At 40.4% G+C, this 25,484-nt stretch overlaps 1 long non-coding RNA gene across 1 annotated transcript; it reads left to right on the top strand.

The window, feature by feature from the left end:
• Positions 1 to 5,468: 5,468 nt before the first annotated feature.
• Positions 5,469 to 13,865, top strand: LOC139625485 (uncharacterized). The gene is made up of 3 exons (XR_011691896.1): positions 5,469 to 9,437; positions 13,076 to 13,186; positions 13,319 to 13,865. It is a non-coding gene; the product is annotated as an uncharacterized lncRNA (long non-coding RNA).
• Positions 13,866 to 25,484: the final 11,619 nt, after the last annotated feature.

Consider the following 25,484-nt stretch of genomic DNA (forward strand, 5'->3'; position numbering starts at 1 on the left):
GATACCTGTGGCCACATCCTCATGCTCTATTACAGACAGCCACTGCCACATCCCAACTGCCACGCATGTGACGACCCTCTCCACCCTGTGTATCTGTTGCTTCTCGTACGGCTGTTTTCTCTCTCTTCAGCTACTAGAGGTGGGTGTGGCAAAGTTCTTGAGCTCATCAGCAAACCTGGCTCACCTGGGCGCCTGTGTGCCAGTGCTGTTGATGTTGATGTTTTCCTTTTGAATAAATGTCTGTTAAGTCACTGTTAATTGCCAAATTAGGTAAAACAGTGGCGATTGAGCCTATAGCCCACTGATTAAAGTATTGCAAACTGGGTGTCTGTGGCAACATTACCAGAAAAAAAATGCTGTATAAACTTCCTGCAAAAGCAAAACAAACCTTTCCTATTTCTGCAGTTTCACATTAAAGGGGGGTATTTGTGAGTTTACTCTGCTGCCGAATGTGGTTTCTTGGGTGGTGGTGATTGTCGCTCGGTAAGAGCTTCAGCCATCATTGCGTTTACAAGACAAAAGATTATAATACGCCCTCTGAGCAGCACTACGTCTTCAGGGCAGTTTAGAGGCAAAGCGACCGGGGATAGCTGATTAGCATGCTAACTTCAATAGAGGAAAAGACATAATAGCGACGACAGATAAGATCAGTGTTGCTTCCCGCCACTGGAAGACAGCTCTTGGTGAATAAATGAATGAAGTTTGAGCTGAACTCACAACATTTCTTCCTGACAGGTTCATAAACAGGTGTTAATGCTAACACTGGCTATGTAGTGATAGCAAAAATAGCTCCTTAAAAAGCATTGGTGAAACCCAATTTTATTATGAAATAGTCCCAGGAGATGCTTCTGTTTGTCAGTGAGCTCAACACTGACTGCTGTCGTTAATCAAAAATGCGTCTACAAAATAAGACAAAAGGGTTTTGGCATTTTCTGACAGCGGATCAGTTTGAAATATTGCCGAGAGTAATGGACACGAGGAGCAGCCTCAGTGAGCTATTGGATGAAGAGCAACAGGCTGAACACTTTCAGCTTCTCTGCGAGGTAACCAGCTCCTTTCACTGTGGCCTGCTGTTTGCAGGCTCATGCCATGTGCAGTATAAAATCAGATCACGGTTGCTGGAGAAAGGCCAATTATTACCTGACTTCTAAATTAAAATGACAATAGCATCTTTTGCCGCCCCCAGAATTCTGTGACATGTAAACTGCATTTGCTGTTACCACCATTAACCGCAGGTGTTGCAAAGTCAACCAGGACTGAAATCTTTGACATTCCCACTTTGAAGGATTAATTTGGTAATCGAATACACTGTATTTGGATAGGATTGTAGAGAATACAAAGGTATGCCATGCAGTGTAGCTTGTTGGGATGCATTCTGTTTACCTGTGCCTCCAATTGTGCTTACCATTTTTTTCTTTGGCTAAAAAGTTGGGAGAATGGAGAAGGGAAGAGATGGAGAAAGGGAAAGAAGAAAAAAAGAGAAAAAATAGCAAAACCACGCAACGGTATTTGGACAAACTAATAACGATAAATAACATATGACTTGGTTGCCAAAAAGTGGATTACAGACCTGATGCGGCACCTCCACTCACGTACCTCGACAGTTGGAGTGAATTTGTATTTGAACTGTATTTGGACTGAGTGCATGCACTTTGCAGGAGTTTAAAAGTTATAAATCCTGTGAAACTCATGAACAGTTTTGTCTCGGCTGGGTGCGAGATCTGCTAAGTCATAAGTCGCTCATTCATAAGGTAAGGTGGCTCTTTTTGGCCCAAATACTGAATCAGAAGCAGTGGGTTTGATCAGTTGCAGAATTAAAAAGATTCTCTATAACCATGGACCAAGTTAGTCCTTCAGAGTGTGTATACAAAGATAATCCTTTAGGTTTGTCTTTGTATACACATAGGATCCTGCAGAAAGGCAGCAGGATCCTCACAACATGGTGGGTAAACAAAATAATGACATCAGTTCCCCAAAATTCAGAACAGCATGATGTCAACTTCACATCACTTATAGTTAAATGCAATAAAAAACAATACGAGGACAAAAACAACTTAATGACACTGACATACATTTATGCTGCCCTCAAGCAAGTATTCAAATAAGTAATTATAACTTAGATAATATAGTACAGTATATGTCAGCAGTGCTCAGTCTTTGGTCTCTACGACTTCTGTTGTATAAGTAATGCTTTAATTATTCTTACGCTTATGTAGTGTTTCATTAAATTAGCATGTACCATATCTCTGTATGGTATTTTATAGTATGTGTATAACCCTAGGGTCGGTAAATTAATTCAGAAGAACAAGACTGAATATTTGTCAATCATTTGACATCTCATGTCCTAAACATAGTGTAATCTCTAAATCTTATTTTAGTGTAACTGCTAAAGTAAGAGACTGGCTAGCATGTGGTTGTGGACATGGCGAAATGCACTTGATTAGTTCATGGTGTAAGTAAGAATGAGTGGACATGTGCTAGATGTACCATACTGTGTCTATGCATGTGGCTATGTGTGTCTGTTTGAGCTATGGGACTGGGGTTATATGAATTTCGCAAATGAATAGCAGCTACTGCCTCCTTAGTTACTATCATGATCCACATCACTACTAGAATTAGCAGGTGTTCATATATATATATATATATATATATATATATATATATATATATATATATATATATATATATAATCCAGGAAGGCTGGTAGGTAATAGATACATTAGTTTGAAAGAATAAAATAATCTGAGACAGGATTTTACAAATCTTTTAAGTGAGTAACCATGGTGACCATCATTTTATCCTGTATCACTACATAACTTTACGTATTATGTATCTTTTTTTTTTTTCTTTTTTCAGCGAGGAAAGTCCACACATTGGATACTCAGAGCAACAAATGTAAAATCCTACAAAACACGTCATCACTATAGTGTTTTATTAAGTGATATGTAGTAGACTCCTCACAGTACAAACCCAACCTGCTTAGATCCAGGCTGTTTAACTTCAACAGCTTTTCAAGAGCAGATTTTCCAGTTCTGAGAGACACTGTCAATGAGGCGTGCTCCCATAATGAAGTGCTGTTTAGCATTAGCCATTCATAGCTTCAAGTGGGAAGTATAATATCCCACGGGCCGCTTTCACTCTTAAACCACGATAATGGCATTTTCATTTAACCCCTTAATATATGTTAATCCAGGGATGTCAATGGGTTCTCTTAACACTCATGCAGAGGCCGGCGGAGGCCGAGAGGCCAGAGGGGAGTGAGCTGCAGACAGACAAAGGCTGGCTTGAGAGACGGCCCTGATATTTGATTTAATAAGAGAGCCTTCCTTAAAACAAAGGCACATTGTTGGCTCTTGGCTCTGTGTGCTGTGTTTGATGTATGTGTGTGTGTGTGTGTGTGTGTGTGTGTGTATTGAAGAGGGCTTTGCATGTATGACTGCATGTGTGAGCCTGTGTGTTTGTGTGTGTGAGAGTCTGTGAGTTTTGTCCACCCACTTGATGGTCTACCCAGGCCCTCTGTTTGTTTCACTTCTCCTTGCTGGGTTGCCAGTTTGGGAGACTGTATGCCTCAAACGACCAGCAGAAGGGTTTAAAGATAGGGTGGGGAGAGGGAAAGTGATGAATATTAAGGGCCCATTGAAATGAAAATCCCAACGGCCCCTGGAGACCAAGGCTTAGAAGTCATTGCCGAAGGGATCTCCATCTGCTTGTACCTTTAGCTTCTCTATCTCTCTCTCTATCTATCTATCTATCTATCTATCTATCTATCCTTTTTCACATCTGCATGTATGAGGTGGCAGAAGTTGGTTTCCTTGTCTGCAGCTACACACAAATAAACATGGTGTTAGGCATGTGTATGTGTATGGGGTGTGGGTGAGTGTGTGTGTTTACTGTAGTATATGTCTCCTAGAGGCCTGAATGGTGCCTAGCTTTGACAGAGGCAGCCCACAAATCAGTAGGACCTGGGGGCATGCCAGCTCTACTGACGGGGGAGTGAGACATATTTACTGAGACCAAATCAGCCTCAATCTGGCCTCAGAGAGCCGTGCACACCACTGACCAACAGTCAACCCACCCACAAAGACAGGTTCTGTGTGTTTGTGTGTGGGATTTGTGTGTCTGTTAGATGCTCAGGCCTCAGATTTGTATAAGGCCTATTGTACGTATCCTTAGTAAGGATTTTTCTGCATAGTACAAACCAGCTCAAACAGAAGATAGTTGTTAAGGGGCCAGGGATTTTAATCAAACCAAACCTACCTAGTTCAGAGTATATTCAAGATTTCCCCCAATTCCTAAACAGCCACAATAAAACATGCTTTCTCTTTACAGTGTGGAGGTGTTTTCAAGAGCAGCACGTTTGCTTCTTTGTTTCTCCTCCTAAAACAGTGGCACCGTTTGGAAGAAGACAGAGATGATATGTGTAGACCTACGGATTGAGATGTAAAGGATACGTTTTGCTTTAACAAGCAAGCATGGGTATGGAGGGACATACTGTGCAAGCTTAGTGTACAAGTACTTGTTTGACTGCCAAGTGAACAGGTTCTGCAGTTTCCGTCCAGCTGTTTTTGAGGTTTCTTGGCACCGAAGTATCGATCTATCACATCGAAACAATGAGCCCACATACTTAGAAGTCCTTCGCTTCTCCGCCTCTGATGGCAAAATTCAGTATTTGCTTTCGAAGATCTCATCACAGACTTAGTGTTACGTGAAATGAAATGAAAACCCCCATTTCCTCAATTCACAACATGTGTGCGAGATGGGAATTTGGGTTGCAGAGGCTTTATACATGGGTGGTTTTCATTTATTGTAAACATTTTGAAAGAGAATGTAGAAAAATACAGGCTTGACTTAAAATCTGTAACCCTCTTTTAAAAACCAGATTTTCATACAGGCTGAATCTTTATAGGTGGAAACTGGATACCACTGTCAATACACAAATTGGTGTTGAAAATGAAAAAAAAAAAACAACATGCCCTTGAATTAGATAACACAATATCTATCTAGGAAGCCAGATAGACCCACATTTGTTTTCTTGGGAAAAAAAATAGAACATTTAAAAGAAATGCTGCTCTGAGTCAACATGATTACCTCAGTACTTTGATAGCCAGAGATCATTTGACATATAGGCATTACCACTCTGATACTAAAGGGTATAGCATAACTCCTGACATGGCAGAGCCAGTTTGTCATTTCAGTCGGGTGTCAGTGGTTTTTCAATGAGCCAGGGGGCATGTGGCAAATCTGAAGGTCCTTGTGTTTGTCTGCTACCTCTCTGCCAGACACAGGGCATCCCAGGTCACCGCTACTCCACAACCAATCTGTGTCATCACCACTACATTCACCCACTTTCCTGACAACGCGTTACACCCCTCCAATCCATCCTCCACCCCCACCCCCCACCCCCCCTTCTTCTCCTTGCTTCCCTTGCTCCTCTAAATCCCCCCTCACTTTCTCCTTTCATCCATTCTATCTCGCTCTTCTATCCTCTTCCTACCCCTGCTTTATTTTTGTTACCCACTCGCTCCAATTCACTTTTTTATTCTCCTCCCAAACCCCCTCTTTTTCTTTTTTTCTCTCTTTTTATATCTCATTCTTCTTCCTGTCCTCATTACTCTCCCCTCTCCCCCTCTACCCTGCCTCTCTCTCCCTCGTATTTCCCTCCCATTCTCCAGTGCTCTCCTCACATCAGAAAGTGTTGGATTTTGACATCTGCCTGCAGGAGCAGTGACCTATGAAGTAATTAGAGGAGGAATCTTGCCTCCTCTTCCTCCCTCCCCTCCATCTTCTCTGCTCTCTGTCTGCTCTGAGCTGGAGATCATATAAAAAGCTGGTTATGTTTACTCCCTGATCCATCTAATTTCTGTAACGAGGGCCAAGCCGGTCTCATCTCCTTACTGCGCTACGCTTAAGCCAAGGCGTTGGGCTGGAGAGGCGCCCCAGGCCCCAGGGCACTGTGGATCTTCAACCACACTGTTCAGCAGTGGAGACGAGACTGGGACCTAACCGGATTAACTCCCAACCAGCACAGGTGGAGGGACCCTGCTTCAAACACACACACACACACACACACACACACACACACACACACACACATATGTGCACACAGAGCGAGATGCAACTTTACACCATTTAATGTATCATCAAAAAAAAAGTGCTGGGATGAGACATCTGAGTGTGTGTATTTGTTTGTGTGGGTGTTGTGTGTGTGCAGCAGTGAAAATAAATAAAAAAGTAAAAACTTGAGCTGCAATATGAAATGAGAGAACACAATTATGAATTGCTCCGGAGCTTACGGCCACTCCGGTGATAACTCTCAAGTGCTGTGGTATCAAATTGCTAGAGCATAGAAATCATCCCCCTCCCACAATTGAAAATATTTGCCCCTGGATTGCAAATGTAATATGTAGGGTAAGGGTTGATGTATAATGCAACAAAGTGAAGTCTGAAGGCCATTCCAAAACATGACAGGCTGGGATGTCAAATGTTTTGCCGGGCATCATAGAGTGTTTTTCCATGCTCTAATTTACAGATGATTCATTTAGAAAAGTCTTGGGGGATTTTTCTGGTTACTCTGTGTCACTGCTGCTGATAAACACGGTTCAGTTTCGCTCATATGTTAGTGTCTTTGAACAGTACAGTACACAGTGTTTATCTTTGTAAAAAAAAAAGCAATAAAAAAAAAAACCTAATTCACAATCAAATTGACATTTGTGATAATGCAAATTTATACATCTGCAGCCTTTTAAGATAACCCTGCTCAACAGTATTTTGTTGGATGGTAATATAAAAATATACAATAAAATTTCTGTTTTTACTGGACTTTAATGAACACAATTTCCCACAATCCTCAGACTGTCACTGTACAAAGGTCTCTAGTTTGGCAGATCAAGGCCATGTAAGTGCTGATTGACCAGGGAAGGCTGAACAATGTCCAGTCTGAGGTTTGGGATCCAGGCTGAAAGTGGTCTCAGACTTTCGGACACCACTACAGATGCTGTTAGACAGTAGCAGAGAGTGCAGCTAAATACATTAGACCAGAGCATGAGTGGATATCATGGATAAGAGACACATATGGTATGATGATGTCCTATTTATCGCAAGCTTGTATTTTTCTTCTACGCACATTAAGAGATGTCAAACAGTATTGAACCTTCAAAACTATGAAGGGGGGGAAAAAAAACACACTCCCACACAAATAAAAAGTTGAATTCAGAAAAGTTTGCAGCCACAGCTTTACTTGGTCTCATTTGAGCAGTCGTTTATGTTAGCTAACGTTAGCAAGTTTTAGATACAGATTGTTGCATACCTGAGTGTTACTGAATGACTTCACTGACACATTAACATCTAACATGATCCCGAAATGATCACTTGTGGCCATAGTTTGCTGCTGGTCCACATAAATTACATAGTCTCACTTTATCAGAAGATAAAGGAACAGTGACTAGCATAATGCAGCCATCAGGCCTTTAGCTCTCTATGTGCTGAATTAACATTATATTTAAAAAAAAAAAGAAAATAAAAATGTGTTGTGCATATTGTGTAATTGCCTGTTATTGGCCATGTCACTGTTATCTCAGTGAGGACCACCTGGTTAAAGATACATTCAGAAGTAACAAACACACATCTTTTACCAGGATACAATGGAGTTGTTAAAGAGCGTTAGGCATCTGATACTGTCTCCACAAATTGTCATCGTGTGGGTACAAGGTGTTCTGTTTCTTCCTGCTGTGATCCAGAAGCAGTTTATAAAGCACTGGCATAGCTAGCATGAGTGGGCGTCTCAGTCTGTCCCCCTGACAGCTTCAGGCCAAAGACACTGGCCAGAGTAAGGCCACTCTAACCCAATTGGGCCATCAATTACTACTGATTAGCCTCAAAGTAGCATCTGTCCCAGGAAGCATTTAACCAATATATTCTCCATAGTGGCATAGCAACAGAATTAACTGTCATAATAGGGTTTAATAAGGTTATTGGATTTTCGACATGTCCAAAAGCTTGTGATTTGGCTAATGGAATGGCAGACTGACTCCAACAGGGCACCTGGCTGCGTCACCTCTGCATGTCTGTTTTCTATTCGTGCCAATAAATATGACGGAAAACTGAAATTATTTTAAATGATGCCTCTTAAAAAGGAGACAAACATATATATTTTTTTTTTCTCAATGTTGTAAGGATGCTGCAATCAAATGACAACCAAACCATCAAAAAGTAGCATTTTTCGCCACCACGCTAAACGCTAAGTGACAAAAAAAAAGAGAGATTTTAAAGAATAACATTTCACTATTATGATTTAGCAGTTGCCCTTAGTGTCACTTGAAAAAAGTCTGATCTTTATTAAATAACTAAACTTGCAGTGCCAAATTGTTTGGTTGTATTTACCTCATAAAGCAGGGAGCGGGGAGGATCCCCAGGAGAATAGGTGTCAGTCAAGCCTATGGAGCTGGTGAAACAATACGTCGGTGTGATTTAGTGTGCTTGTGTATGCTTGAAAGCATGTGTTTGCAAGCATGAGTTTGCGTATGGCTGTGTGGGTGCATGCAGCCGCGTGTGTGTGTGTGTGCGCGCGCGCGTGTGTTGGTAAAACAATCCGTCAGTGTTTTGACAGCCATGTCACACGCCGGGGATCAGTCTCAGGGGGAATCCTGCGATGAGAGCTCCTGATTACCCCTCGATGCATGATTCCTACATTTAACCCCGGCAACTGTGACTTACGTGTCGTACGCGTATGGGTGATTTGTTTTGCGGGGGAAAATGTTTTGCAGCAGGTGTGGAGGGTCATTCGAGGCAGGCGAAAAAAGTTTTCAAGGTGACACGAGGCACAGTGGTGTAACAATGAATTACTTAATCATTAAGGTAAGTTGTATGGAAACAGCACTGGGCTCGCACAGCACAGAGAAAGTCACTAAACAAGGGTTTACAGCAGGGGTCGGCAAGTAAGTTTGGCTTCAGGCCAGTTTCTTTCTAACCCATTACATAGTGAGCCAGAACATAATCAAAGGCTAATTTAAGAAACCGATTGATAAAAATGCAACTTAAATTTACTTTATTACTGTTCACATGTGGCTCTGCGGCCCACAGTCACATATTATATGTTTGCCTCATTTTTCTGGTGTTATTTTTTCATATCACACATCTCATCTCCGCTATTTCAGAGGTCTGCTAAGTAAGCAACAGAACCTGTGGAACTTTCTATCAGAACATTTCATATTAAAAGCTATTAACCTGTTTGAACTTTTTTTCAGAAAAAAAACGAACTTTCTTGCGCTTTTATTTTGTTGACAAGATAAAAAGCCAGAAATCGCTAAACAGGGAGTGATTCAGTGAGTAACTGCCATGACGGAGATCTATCGTCAAACCAGGTGCGCAGACGCATGATGTGACTGTTTGTGTCTGTCATTCACTCTCAAAATGGATAAAAGTATAATGAGCACCTTCAGGTGAGGGGAGATTCTCTATTTCTACCTTAACTATATCTTAATGCATACCTGGCATTTTAAGATTAAAAAAAAAAAAAAATCAGATCAAAATAGTCTGGCGGGCGAGATATTTTTGCTGGCGGGCCTGTTTTGGCCGCCAGTTACCGACCACTGGTTTACAGCTTTTGCGAGCTACGAATGCTTGAATTAAGTGTTGACTTTCTAATTTAGTTCACACAGAGAGACTTTGCAGTTGCAGGCTCTTGGAACAATACCCTGTCACTGGAGTCGGGTTTATTGTTTCTGTTAATCACACAAATTCCTTTGCAGAAATTCCAAAAGTTAACATACAGTTGCAGAGGTCATACCTGAGCTGAGCTGCCCTGTGAAACCACCGTCTTGTGCTTTAAGCCAATGTTTAGTTTGAGTGCAGCTATTGAGGGTCAAGTGCCTTGCTCAGGGACATGTCTTTAGTAATTGTTGAGGGAGGGAAGAGCATTTCTTAACCCACAGTTTGGGAACCGAAATGGGTCAGGGGCCGGTTTCTCGCAGATCCCCTGACGACGTGAGTGCTAGTAAGTTTTCCTGAGACTTGGACCCATGATAAGGATAAATTTCTCAAATTTCAGTTACAGCCTGAGAACGAGCCTGATGTATTAATGGTTCAGAGGGGATGCACACAGTAATATAAACCCTATGTGCTGCAGAAAAAAAACGGTGATGGTTTTCTCTTCTCTGTGTTAATGGCAGTGGCAGGGTGACATAACATAACTCTTGATTTATAAGGCTATTTGAAATGCCATCGCTCGCGGGGCTGTACTCACAGTGCAGGCAGGGAGGATCACTGACAGCTCACTGACTTCAGAATGGTGAGACAGAAATGCCTTGTGTGTCTGTCGGACGAGCTCTCCCTCCTTATCTCTCTGTCGACCATCTTTTGTTCTGTCTCATCTGCTTTGTGCAATCTTCTGCGTGTCTTTTATTCTCTGCGGTGGCAAAGGGTCGTAACAGCACCGTGGGACTTTTACAGCTCCAACAGTCATGCTCCTCAGCATCCATTAAGTTCAAAAGACACACTGTGCTGGGAACCTTTACACCAGGTGGAAACTAATACTTTTTGTCACAAAAGAAGTTAAAGCTCTCCAGGAAAAAAAAAAAACAAAAAAAACTGAAAAACATGTGGACAGCCTAATAGTCATATTCATTTCTCCACCTCAACCTTTCACATCACCTGCTTTCCTGTCAGCTACAGGGCATTTTTGGAAATTTTGTAATATACCAGCTTGACATTAGAATGACTGAACGTGACATGTTCATATAAGCAATTTGGGTATTGTTAGCTAAATACACCCAGTAATGGCTGAAACAAGGGTAGGGTGGGGGTGACGGTGAGGTCAAGAGTGGGATGTGTATGCAGGTATGAGAGTAATGTGTTTAGAGACACACACCTGTTTAGCCCCCAGGACTAACACGCAGTAGAGGCTGGAGTGAAGGCAATCCTTTTAGAGCATTTCAAATGTTCTATCTGTAATCATCTAAGACAAAAGCCCAGGTGGGGTCACCCATTGTCGTGCACATAAGTGAACATATATGATACCTGTTAGTAAGCGTGTTCATATTACCAGAGACATTTTGGAAACCAAGTTCTGTAACATGATCACTGAAAAAATAGCGGGGAACACAATATACGGCACAGGCAGGTTTGACTAGGTGGGAACTAAAGTAGCAGCAGCGCACGGTAGGGGAATTCCTGAATGAAAACAAATCCCGACACTGTCAAACAGGCCGGGGTGTTTGTGTATTTAGGTATGTCTGAAGAATGTTGCCACTGTACATTGTCATTGTTGACAGCGATACTGAATGCCGCATTAAACAGCAAGCGAATATCAGGAAAGGAAAACAGAGAGGAGTCTCATTGCATTCAGAATATGGCTCCTGAAAGAAAACCACAACAGCACCTATAAATAATACTGTTTCACCACAGTGCTTTAGATTCATCTTAGGAAGTTGTCAGGTGGTCTAGATGCTCCCTGCAGCCTCCCAGGTCGCTTCTGAGGAAGATCAAAAATCTTCTTTGTGGGTATTGTGCAAATCAAAGAATGTGTTGACGGGGATTCTTTCTCATGAACAAACACGAACATTTATTTAATCCAATAATTATTCAGCATCTGTTTTGGGATTCTCTTGTTCAGCCTGGTAACCTCATCACTATCAGACTGTTCAAATTGTTTTGTGTTTTGCAAATTGCAAATAAAGTTGCATTCAGTGTTTGTCATTATTTGGCATGGAAATGGTCAAGCAGCCAAAACAAAAATCTGCACCTTCAGTCATATTTGATTTGGGACTTGAAATCAACACAGCTAGTGGCAAATTGTTGAGCTCATTTTTGATTATGATTACTCATGGTGTAGTTTTCTGGCAATCTTGTAATTCATGCGTATGTGGGGAAACAGTATTTGTGTTGGTGCTACTGGTGGCACATTTGTTCAGAACAAACGCCCAGACACAGTTGAAGTGGTTATAGTAGCAACCTGTAGGAACAGAGAGTGTGCTGCCTGTAAGTGTGACTCATGCAGTCTGCCATTTCTGTGGTTAGGCTAAATGCTCTGACCCCAGCATCAGTCACCATCAGCCCACAGACAGGCTCTCATTTTACCGTCTGAGGAATTTACCACCCTATTCAGTGCTAGAGCCGCTGTAAGACTATACGACTGTAGTCCACATCAACAATAATCCTGAATTATTTAAATGAAAAATGACATGAGCTGTTGATGGAGAACAGTGCTGTGTTTATAGTAAACACTTTACAGCACTTTGAAAGGTCTAGTACCAGTCACCTAGTCCACGGCCTGGCTTAGTTTTTTTTAATTACTGTGTAAACTGGAAGCCACAGCCATATCACAGTGATGACAACAAATCCCTACGCAACTAAACATTGTCTTTAAGAGACTTTAAGATTGTGTTGTCTCACTGAAAACTCAGATTATTAGCAGAAGTGCAAATAAATCACATCCTGGATAGATACGATAAAGCCCTGCCAGTTGCTTCCAAAATGTTAATGTGAGCTCTCTGCCATGAGTCATCGCTGTCTGGGAAATCATGTTTCAGTCAGATTAGCAGTCACCTCATGAATGTCTGTTTGCCCAGTTGTTAAGTCCTTTAGCTCTTGACTTTATGGACTTCATGAAACCTCCATAACCTCTCCTGATTAACTAGAATTTCCACCCTTGAATGTGTTTTTCTGAGTGTGTTTTTCAGAAATACAATTACCCAGCCAAATCCATAGGAACCCAAATAATGTCAACTCTGACATCTCAGTTTGTGGTCCTCCCAACTCCTCTCATATCCAAACATCTCTCCCCCTTCGCTTTCTCTTTAAACACACAGCCCTGTTATCACCCTTGCTTCCTCTTCCCTCCTTCCCACTCCCTCCTTTTTTTTTTTTTTTTCAAAGCATGAGAACAAGTCTGGGGCGATTAAGGAATCCTAGCCCTGGCTAATCACCCCGGACTGGAGCACTTCCGCTGTGCTGATTACCGAGGAAACCATTAAGAAGAAGAAAGTGGCTGGATCTTTCATCCTGGTCGGCTGGGCTCTGGGGAGGTCAGTGAGGGGTGTGTTTGATAGGCCATTTACCCTTCCTGTTCTTATTATTCCAGCATTTCCTCTATCTGGACTCAACACGACTGCAACAAGCGGAGCCCAGGCCCATCTTACCCTCCCTCCCAAAGGGCTGTAATCATTGCCATACTGGCTTCCTGAACTCACTGGTACGTATGCATGACACCACATCGATTCATAGACGCACACAAACGCACACATGCATCCCTCATCGCACATTTCCCTCACTTTCACGCCCTCACACTGGGTTCATTTCTGTCTTTCTTCCTCTATAAATACAGGGTCTAGTTGAGCAGCAGTGACCCCCGAAGAAACAGTGTACACACGTATACACGTAGCACCCCTTCTTCCCCTAATTTCAACCCCCCTCCCCCTTCCACAAAAAGCAAAACCAGCGTATTTGCGCCCACCAGGGCCTCATGGGTACTGTCACAGATGGTGCTAATGATGTGTGCCCCAGCAGAGGCAGCGCCCTCGTTCGCGCTAGACTGGTGACATATGCTCAGTCGCAGGGCCATCAGTGGAGCACGGCAGCCCCCAGTGTCCGAGAGACACCCCCGTAACCTCTCTACCACAGCGACACAATGACAGATACAGACCCTAAACAAACAGAGAGCTTGGCTCTGCCTCTTTTCTCTCTTCATTGTATTTCAATCTGTTTCTTTCTCAGTGCCCCCCTCCTTCTGTCTGTTTCTGTCTTTCCCTGTTACTTCTCCCTCCCGTATGTTGTTCATCGCTCCTATGCCTTTTCCCCTTATGTCCCCACTGAGCCTGACTTTATGGATGACCCTTTGCTTTAGTGATTAGGGTCCCCATGGGGGCCACTTCCCTCCTCTGTAGGAATCCGGGAACGGCGGAGTGACAGAGCAAGTTCAGGCCACCGTCTGGCCGTCTGAGTGTAAGCGTGTGGTTGGAGGATATCAGGGGGATTTTGTATAGAAGGGTGACAAGACATATCAGCCGAGCGGTGCCTCATGGTCAGTAATTGGACAGAGCACTAGCTTGTGTGTGTGTCCTGCGGTCTTCCCCTCCACCAAACCCGTTTCTGCCCACACAATCGCAGAGGGATTGAGATGAGACCAGATGTGTTGCAATGTTCTGATTTTATTTGTCCTCCAGGCTCTACAGATGTTGTATCTACTAAAAAGTAGAACTAACTGTGATTTGTAAATTTGAAAATTACGGATTAAGAGATTATTAAATTTTGTTATACGATTATACAATCTCCTATGATTTTCTAGGTAATTGTCACACATTTCAATACAGTATATTGTTACAGTAACAAAAGGTGACACTAAAGCACCAGTGGAAAAAAAAAAAAAAAAAAAGAAAAGAAAAAATGGGGGAATTCCTTGAACATGAGGGAAACCAAAAAGACCATTGCCTGTCATTATCCCTGTAACCCAACCTCCGCAGTATTTCTGTAATTCCATACTGATGCACCATGGCTATTAAAGACGTTTTGCACTGTATGGCGATGCCACACCTGCATTTTGTGCAACTACATTCCTTCAAAAAGTTGTAAAAATGCTAAAAGGTAGCTGTGGACAAATTACCAAATTACACTGGAGCCCCTGGGGAACACAATCTGGAATAAGTCGAAAGTGTTGGAGTAAAAACATTGTGTCATGTTTCTGTAACCAAGAAGATGTAACCATAGATGCCTTTTGTTGAAGATAAAGCAGAAAGCCAATTGTCTCACCATTTGTTTAGAGGGGATGTTTAGTCGATGAGCTCATGCTGAGATTCACTTTTCCATGTAAATGGATTAGCTATAGGATGGGTGCAGTAATTCTAACTCAGCAATAATAGCAAAATATGAATACCAGAATATGCATGCACAGCAAGCAATGTGTGTAAAAAGTTTGGAGGGAAATTATTAGCATTGATAATTGTTCATTTAGTCTTAATTGCCTAAATTATTTATTGTTGGCTCTGCATTTTCAAAGTACTGTGCTTTGCCTTTGGTCTCAGAAGAGAGCTGCGCTGACAAGAAACAAAATGACTCACTGTAAGAATGGAAATCCACAGTCAACAACAAACAACAACTGAGTGCCATTTGGAAATCAATTATTTCATCTGGAACATTTGGAGTTGATGAATTTGATGAATTTATGGATTTGAAATTTTTAAAGTTGAAAAGTAAGTAGAAAAGTAGTGGCAAAATCTGTTCACCACTAACAAACATTCAGCTTGACAGTCTAAAAATATACAATCTGAAGCACCTGGACGACCAGTAATTATGTTCTTCCTGGTCACCCTTGGTTATTCTCTCTCTAGTTTTGTTGTTTTCTCATTAGAATTTTTGTTTACTTCGGAGAAAAAGACAGGGTTTACTCACAACACAACAGCATTAGAGTGCTAAATCAATAAATGTAGAATTCGTTAGAAATCAAGCTGCATAAGCACATTTAAATACATTTCAAATGTATTAGTCATAGACCTTTTGTGGAAAAACACCACAATTGTACAAACAATCCATGTTATGCAATTACATGGTAGGACAAAGGCAAAAAGTGATGAAGTGGTTAAAATATGCCTTTTCACTCAGTGCCAAATAGCCTAGTCTCTTTTGTAACCTGAAGTATAGAAACCACTTCTGGTCAATGGTAATGTGAGAGAAAACTGAAATAATATACAGCATTACCTAAGCAGCTCAGGTCAGTGCTAAGAACTTACTCACTGCAGTCTCACTGGCACTGATTGTTGACATTTATGTGTGATTTAATAAAAAAAAAAAAAAAAAAAACTTCCATTGCTTTTCAAAATACATCACAAGACCCTTACCTGTGTAAAAGTACCAAACATTATGTAAAGATACTTAACTAACTACTTAACAACTAGATCATCCATTTTATATACAGTTAGGTTTGTTCTTTTAGTCCAGAGGTTGCCAGCCTGAGGGTTTGTAAATTAATTCTTGGAGAAAGACAAAAAAAAATGTTCTGCTACATGAAATTACACAGCATTTTTCTTTTTTTTTAATTTTCTCTATTGTTTTTTGAAATACTGAATTATTTTACGTTTTGTGGTTTTGAACAGTTATTTAAAGAAAACCACCTGGGAACTTTAGAGGGAAATGTCCCTTTGGAGGAACTGCTAACAACTCAGACATCTGAAACAAAACACGAGGACCCAACTAGTGTTTTGTACACAAGCCAAAAAGTTTGGGCACAATCTTTAACAATGCAATTTAAAAGCTTATTATATGTGTTTAAGAGCAGCAAATTAGAGAAGAAAATAAGAAAGATGGGTCTCTCATTTATAAACAATCACAGATGCTCATGCAGCATTAGGCTATAAAAAAATCATATATCATGACAACAATGTCCATATAAACCAATGTGTTACACAAATGCAAAATTTCATATTAGAGATGACTGAACAGGTAGAGCTTCACTCCTGATAAACTGTGTCAATACAGATTTTGGTCAGCCACAGAGGAAGATGAAAACAGACTCTTTTCTTTTTTTGAAAATTACAGGAAGAATTACGACACAATTTTTTCAAATGTGTTTTCAGTTTTCAGTTGAAACCACTCGGCCTGCTCCTCAATCAGCTTTCACTGATTCCCAAACTGATCCTAATAAAGACATGTCAAACACAGGGCCTTAGCGACATTCAATAAACACTTGAAGTCGCAGTAATATTGTGAGCTGCAAGCTGTCGTGCAGTCCAGTTTTCAGCACAAAAACAGCTTGTCATGTTTATTTCCTCATAAGCTCTGTGATTTTGGGTCATTTCCTACCTGCAGGTGCATCTCACTGATGATGTCACTTGGAAGCTCGTCTATAAAAAAAAACTCAAGTTCAAGTTACTAGTTGAAATCTCTATTGTCATATGCAGATTCTGTATTTCATTGCCTTTGAGTTTGAACTAAAAGGAAAAAAAAAAAAAAGAACCCAAACAAGAAACTACAAGAAAGAAAGAGATTCAGAGTGTTTGCATGCTGTGCAACTACATTCCTTCAAAAAGAGAAATCTAAATTCTCCTAAAGTATACAACCCCCCCCCCCCCCACCCCCAAAAAAAACTGTGCTGGTGGTCCTAACTGGTCATCATCTTCTTACTTAAAGATAATGGACACCATGTGAGAAACCACTGGTCGCACAGACAAAAGAGTGGCCTGAGTGAGAGAGGAAAGAAGAGGTAGAATATTTATGTCCACAGAGCTCACATCCGGAGATAATCTGCTTTATCCTTAGATAATCTTTAGTAGTTTATACGCACCAGCTGAGCTGTAATTAATGGCAGGGAAGCTATAACATGGTGACCCAGGGATGTTTGTCCTATCACTGTATAGCCTGTTCATTAGCCCGAGCTTGGAGCCAGTCACATCCCCTGGGCCTGATTTAAAGTTGGTACAGTTAAGCAGGAGACATATCAACAGACAGCGCTTGGTTTTTCATTCTTTAGTTCAGGTGGTCTCAGTAGATTCTGTTAACTTAAGATGTTTCCTATGTAAATATTAATTCAGTCCTGTGTTGGTCACTAAGCAGACCTTTAAGTGTAATGATTTAACCAAGCCTCTACAGACATATAATGATCTTAGTACAAATAACCAGAAAAGTTAATGAAAACACATAAGTATAGGCAGAACAGGAAATATGCAGTGTTTTAATACGGTGTTTTGGGAAATATGTTAAACTTGGTTTTAGTGTTGAAGAGGTTCAATCTTAACTCACAAAGACTTGCCATGTGTTAATTTTTCAGTTTCAGCTAAAGCTTTTCTCACAGTTAAAACCGTAACCGTGAACATTGCTGATATAAACTTTACCTTAGCAGAAACTGGCAGCCAATCTTTAATTGCTAGTCTAAATGGTCATGCAAATATGTATGAACAAAAACAACAACAATGGATCACATGGATCAAACAGCACTGCACTAATTAATATTATGTTCATGATAAAATAAGATAAGACCCTGGGCCCTGTCTCACAAAGCACAATGCAAATGTCTTTGCTAGTTTCAGACCAATGCAGTTGTCTTTTTCCTGTGCAGTACCCACGTTGTTTAAATAGCAAATGCACTTGCACCCATCTGAGCGCCCATGGGTGTGTTGGTCTTAAAGTGAGGTGTGGTCAGACGCATTGCTATCTTGAGGCAGTGGAAAGCAATTGTACAAATGACCAGCAAAAACCTGGTCTGAGGTATTTCACTGCTATTTTAAGGGCACATTAGTAATATGGGCCTTGGCGGGTGCATAACGCACTTAAGTGCACACACACACACACACACACACACACGTACACACACACGTATGCTGACCAATCACTTTATCAACATTATACACATGACTTTATCATACAGACAAATTATTACAACTTTGTTTCAATTGTTGTTTTGGTTGATTTACAGTATGTGATTATACTTCCAGTAGGAACCTGAAGCACACCCCTGGTTCTTGGTATCACTTGTGTTATGTAAAACTTCATAAATATATGAACCAAACAAGTATTGTCAGACTAGTATTGTCCACACTATGAGTGCATGTTCATCCCCACACTGAGATCTGTGGGAACTCTGTGTGTCATGCCTGCTCCAGTTTCTGGCCTTGTCATTTTTCACCCCACCACCAACACTGCTGTTGAAGGGGAGAGGATATGTGTGTTTGTGTGAAGAGCACACCTGGCAGAGAAGGAAAGAACGAGACCTAAAACCACAACCTTCCACCAACCCCCTTCCTCTCTCTCTCTCTCCCTCGCTCTGTCCCATCATCCCAAAATCTTCTCTTCCCTCCTTCCCAGGCCCTCAGGGGGGAGATGGATCTGAGTCTGGAGCTAGTGAGGTCACTCTTGGCAACCTGAGGTTTCAGAGTTCAGAGGAGTGATCTAGAGGATCTATCTCATTTTGTTTACAATGCATTGCAGACTCTGGTATATGTATGTCGAAGTTGAAATACTTCCTATATACTTTTCAGGTATTTTATACAAATTACACTCAAATCATTGTATTACTTGCTTTGTCTTTAAATTTATGTAACTGCAATAGTATACAAGACTTGTTGTACCTCTTGTAGAAGAAGTTTGCAGTATTCATCTTTTATGAGGTTTCTTTTCTTGGAGGGGTGATGAAAAGAGCATAGTGGAAAAAAGATAGGTAAACAAAACTTAATGGAGACCAGGAAGGACATGTGTTTCTAGAGGTGGGGATTAAAGAATTGAAAACCAAACCTGTGAGCCTAGCCAAATGTTCACTATAAAAGCAAGAAAAGAAAAAACATAGTCTGTTAAGTCAAATCAAATTCAATGAGACTTTTAGGGACCAATATTGAGCACAAATCTTGTCATTTGATGCATTGTACCAAAGTGTTACTTTTTACCAAAGTGCACTAAGTAAACTAGACAAACAAAACACACAACTTGTCAGGAAATATCTTTGCTTCTTTGTCTAACATACTCAGGGTATGTTAGACAAATCAAAAGCAACGGTATTTGAATACCAAGCAAAACAAATATAATAAAGAACCAAGCAAAATGTTTGAAATATAGAGTCAGTGGTTACTGAGTTTAAAAGTTTATTGCAGATATTTCAATTTCACTTTAAAGCTCCTGATAGAACTGCAGCTCTTTATACAGAATCATCCAGCAGGGCATTACACTGAGCTGTGGCTTTTATAGACAAAGCTGATTGCCCAAAGACAAATCAGTGTAAGTGTAGGCTACTGTACAATCTCTTGTTAAAGATAAGTCCTAAAAGAAGTCCTAATTTTTCAAAGCTCATCAAATGATGTTTCTCCATTATCCTACAGTGATGATATTGAGTTGGCTTTTAATAAAGAGATCTTAATGTTTGTTTGTACAAGGACTCAAGTGGCGTAATGTCTGTTTCTCCAGCCTGTCCCCAACTTGTACTACAAAAAAGACACATGGGAAATGAACATTTTAAGCATAAATGTCTTTCTGCATCCATAGGCAAAAAGTTTCTAATTTGCCTAAACACCGTATTTAATGGTTTTCACATTTTTTTTTATTTCTTTTTTACATGTTTCTTAAGAAGAAGTTAAGATTTGGATCCAGTAGTACACCAACATATCTAAATTCAGTAACAATATCAATCTTATCACCCTAAATGAAAATGGAACATGAAACTTTAGGAGACTGTGCACTGGCTTTGGAAGAGAACATACCTTTTGCTTTGCAAATATTCAAGTCAAGACATAATTGATCAACCTACTGCACAATCCTTTCCATAGCAGTTGTTAGCTTCTCTGCTGCTAGCTCAGCTGTTGCATGTGTGTATACAAAGGTGTCATCGGCATACATTTGCAATTTTATTCCGACATTTATGTATTGACAGGAACAAGTAGCATTTGACTATTTTTATTTAATCTTTTTTTCATTTATTATTATAGATCTTTGAAAAGCAAGTAGGGACAGCAATGTCTATTGTTATCAGCGTAAGCTCTCCTAAAGTGTGCATACTCCCTGAGAGGAGTCCTAAAGATGTATATGTTTTACATGTATATTCCAATGTAAACGCACACGTGAAGACAAAAAGCCCCACCGCAATGTTCAAGAAGCTGACTGGATTTAGTTTTGAGCATTTAGGCCTTGTTGTGTATAGTCGAGGGGGGACATGCAACAGAAGACAGCAGAGCACATGTCACGGAAGTCAGTCTGGATGAAAAGACTTGTCTCTCTTCAGTCATGTCGTCATACTGTGCAGTCATGCTGCAGAAGTTTACAGATTTTAAAAGTCTTGACATTGTCCCATCAATTACAGGACACTGATGTCACGGGCCTCTCTGAGTCTCGATGAATACTTTCAATATATGCAGTCAAAGTCTGAGCAGTCAAAACATATTTCAGGCACAGTTTTGACATCCTCACTTTTTCCATAGAAGTGTCAGTAGCTCTGTTAGATGTGGATGTATCAGCGTTCGTGTGTAAGAGAGACTGAGTGTGCATGTGCCTGTGTGTGCATGTGCAGTGATTAACATTCCCTTCTTGTTGTCAGATAAAAGCATGAAAAATGGTATGGAGTAAGAAAAAGGGCGTCTCCCTTGCCAGTTGTAACTTTAGTTATCTGATCGATACCTTGCAATTACAGAGATTTATGTCACCCAACATTCCAGGGTGAGTTCGTCTCAGCCACCTGTGGAAATATGATCTGTTTTTAACTCATCTAACACCAGGAGAGGAGAGGAGAGGAGCAAGTGAGCAGGGAACAGGTGAACTAACCTGTTTTCTTTCAGTTTGCACTATAAATACATCTACTTCACTCATCCTTTAGGAAATAGCAAAACAACAGCTTTAAGGTGTACCAAGCAGTATCCATTTACTAAACAAGTAACAGGTCCTCCATAGAGGTCGCATGTCTCTGCACTTGATAGGACTCCAAGGAGTGTACCAGTGGCAGACGTACTGGACCTTTGTCGTCATGGTAACAATAATACTACCTGGAGGAGCATACCACTGCCAGGCATAAACATATAATTAGCCGTTGCCTTTGTCTACCATATTACTCAGATATGGCCATCACAAATATAATGAAAACAAAACAGCAATAGTGACTTTATTTATTTGGATCGCTGTTGGGGACATGGTCGCTTCTCTTCCTGGAGTCCACACGCAGAATATTTACGTTACATAAGATGAAATGAATGAAAAAAAACTTGCATACGTTACCTGCTAGGTTTGTCCATTAAACATCCTTTTTTCCTTTTTACAATAATAAAGTTCATTTTTACCTGCTAACTGTGGGTGCCACAAAGGTAATGTCAAGGCAAAGCTAAAGTGAGTTGGATTAGTCATTACATGACCACCATACCACTCTCACCTGCACAGACATTTTTCTACCTCAGCTGGGAAAGAACAGCTGCTTATTTAATCTATTTCTGAACTGAACAATCAGCCTGGGCAGAACCAAGCTTCATTCAGGGGGTCCATCTCATCTAAAATTATCCACTGACAAGAAGTTACTTATCAGTATACATCAACAGTACACACAAGACATAAATTATAAGTAGACAACCTGTATAATTGCTCCAAATCAGACAAAAACGTATTAACACAGAATATTAAACATATGCCCAAACCCACAGTCATGGTATAACCCGTGACATCATTAATGACATCAGCAAGAGCATAAAATAGGGAAATGGCTACCACCCCCTTTTTAACTCCTGGAGCACATGGTAAGTAGAGAGAATCAGAATTCTCAGATTGAACCAAGGCACGGCAGTAGAACTGTTTCTATTTAACCAAAAATGATAACTGTAGCAAAACACTACTAATTACAAACCTACCATACTGTTTCCAGTGCTAAAGGTTAAGTTTGAAACTTAATCAAAGCATTAACCTTCTGTGTTCTCACATTTGCTGTATACACACACACACACACACACATTTTTATCTAAGTGACATTAGCTGCTAACTTGGACATTTGAATTACAAAGATAGCTTTAACTCTTCCTAACCTCTGAATATATATGGCTAGCATAGCTACTAACCTCTGGACATTGCAAGGCTAGCATTAAGTTTTCTCATGTAGCGAAGCAGCGCAGTGCCACTTAATCAGACATTAAGGCTAGCATCAGCTGCTAAAGTTCTAAAGATTGGACATTACAAGGCCAGCATTAACCCACATTACCCAGTAACATTAGGTGGTAACCTCGGTCTTCACAAATTGAATGCTAAGATAAAATGAAAACATGTCAGTAGCATTAGCTACTAGCGTGGAATACATGGCTAGCATGAAGCTAAGTAATGCAATGGCACTAACATTAATTGGACATTATAAGGCTAAGCTGCTGAATTTAGCTGCATTACACAGTGCCAGGAACATTAGATGGTAACTTTGGTCTTCATTAATTTAACAGTAAGATAAAATGAAAACATGTCTGTAATGATTTATTTTTGATAACTGAGACAAGTATATAAATATCTGTAAATGTGAAAAATTGCAGTGGTTGTTGATATTTCAGTTTAGATAGTTTAGAAATTAGAATTTGCCATTTTTGGATTCATAATGTCCAGTCTTTACTCCAGTATCCTGGCTGTTAGAGGTTGTGTCTCCTCTGCGTCTTCCTGCCTCTCTTCCTTTCTCCTTCATCTGTCTGCTTCCATTTCTGTTGCAGGCCAAAACTTATGGCCTTCAAACAGCCTAAGCAAAGTCAGCAAACAAATTCAGTCGTGATTTTGAAAACCTAGCATATCTGTATTCATTGTCATTTAACCATGATAAAATCTCTCCGGCTTGTCTCACACAGCATCAAATATGTTACTTTTTTAAAATTATAAACAGAATTAAGTCCATTGTAAGATGTTATACTTCCTGTCATTATATGTTACACAAACAACACACTTATAGTTATCAATCAACACCAGGGCAGAAATGTCATATACAGCATAGAGAGTTCTGAAGGTCCTGCAGACTCTGCTTTCCCACATCCATCTACAAGAGAGGAGGAAAAGTCGTCAGACCCACCACTGAGGAGTCCCACAGGTCATTTATTGCCTATAAGTTTTGCTTTAGTTTTTTTAGTTTTTCTTTTCTTAATGTTAATGACAACATGAACAGTAAAATAATACATACAATAATAATATAGTGCAATTAAACATAAACTTCTATTTCAAAAAAACTTTTACAGTTGAATTACAAATATTAAGAATATAAATTGAATTTGTTTGCCTTTCACATACTTGCATTTGGCTACATTTTGAAATGCTCATACAGTGTTTACAATTAGTGGTTTTTGGTGATCCTACATACATTTTGCATTTTGAAACTGCCACAAAATAAGCTTGATAACACTTTTGCACTCATGCAGCCTCATTTCAGCACACTCCCACCCAGGTCCCCACCAAACATGCTGGACCCCATCTAATCCAAACAAATGTATTTTTGGTTAGTTTGTGAGCGTCTTCTTAGATGGTGTCCATAGAAATTGACGTCAGGCAATGTCCTTCACACTGTCTGACAGTCAGTGAAACACCAATTTCCACAGATAATCATTGTGCCAAGTCACAAGCACTTACCTGTGTGTTTTTCATTGCAAGGTAAATAATGAATTGTGTGTGGTGTCAGTTTTTGGGGACAGCCACTGCAGCTTCTGTTATTGGTAGTTTGGTTCTTTTTTGTATCTCCTAACCACTGCTGCAACTGTTCTGGCCTATGTTCAGTGGCCTTGTAACCTGGTTCACAATCTGGTTTGTTACTTGTTCAGGCAAATTCCTACCATGTGGAGCCATGTTGCATTAGACACAAGCCAGGCCGAAACCGAGGAAGCTGTGGTCTTTACAGGTTATTTTATGACCTCGTTCATGTAATTGGCCTTATTAGGAAATAACAGGTGTGATCAGATTTCTTGCTGGGATCTCAGGTAAACTGACCTGTTGCGGTGATCACAGGTGCCCTCACTTTGGTTCAATTGATATTGTACCTTAGGGCCTGTATTTTAAAAGTAGTCTATCTTACATGCATGTTTTTAGAATATGCATAAGATCAAATATACTGCTCTTAAAAGTTAGTATTTTAATTATTTTAAAATGGGCATGGTTTAAGTGATATTAAACAGGGGTGTACTCAGTTTTTTGTGTATTGTATTTATAAATTCATCATGATGAATGTGTAGCTAGTACATAGCTGATGTAATTTCTAAAATAGTTGCTATGTAAGGCCTGTACTGAATAATGCTGCAGTCACAACAACCAACACTACACAGTAGCAGATGAGGGAAAGGCATTGGAACTTTTCAGGTGTGGCTGCCACCATTCAGTGTTGAACACATGCACTGGCCTTAACAGCTCATGGTAGTCTGAGGATAAATGTTGCCTCTCCTCAGTCCTGATGTCCCCTGAGTCACTAGGTCAGGCATTATGAAAGCCGGGCTTCTGTTTTAAGGCTTGTGCACTGAGGCAGTTCCTGCTCTGTATCTGGCAACAGTGATTCTGTTTCCTCTACATGGGCCTTGTAGGAAGCCACATGGTTTACATTCACAGCTCCAATGGAGGATAAACCGGTGTCCATTTAATACTTCTTTGATTTTTTTTCTCTGCCTCTTATTCTTCCTCACTGATTCTGTCCTTTTTCTTCTTTTTCCATTGTTTTTCTTTTCTTCCTTCCTTCCCCATAATGACTCATACAGAAGGAATGAGCAAAAGTCTGAAGCCCCCACCAGCCCTCATCCACACCATTTTACAGACAAGTTTAATGGCAGCGCTAGGAACCTTGAAACCATGCTGCATTCTGCTCTTGCAGAGGACCATAGCATCCTATTGCTTAGACACTGAGTCCAAACTGCATTTTTTTACTCTGACATACAGTTAGTAATTAAGTCCAGATAGGTCCTGTCAAAGCAGGTTTGCTGTGTAATTACCTGAAGTGCTCAAGTTTGATCAAATCCATTCTCAAAAGGTCAAAGAATCAGATTTTGCTTCAGATCCTAAGGGAATTATGCTAGTAGAAGTATGATTTTACTTGTGGTAAACAAAGTATAAAAGTA

This window comes from Trachinotus anak, unplaced genomic scaffold (assembly GCF_046630095.1).
Source record: "Trachinotus anak isolate AG129_WGS33_773 ecotype Australia unplaced genomic scaffold, CSIRO_AGI_Tana_v1 ptg000009l, whole genome shotgun sequence".
In the NCBI taxonomy this organism is placed as follows: Eukaryota; Metazoa; Chordata; class Actinopteri; order Carangiformes; family Carangidae; genus Trachinotus; species Trachinotus anak.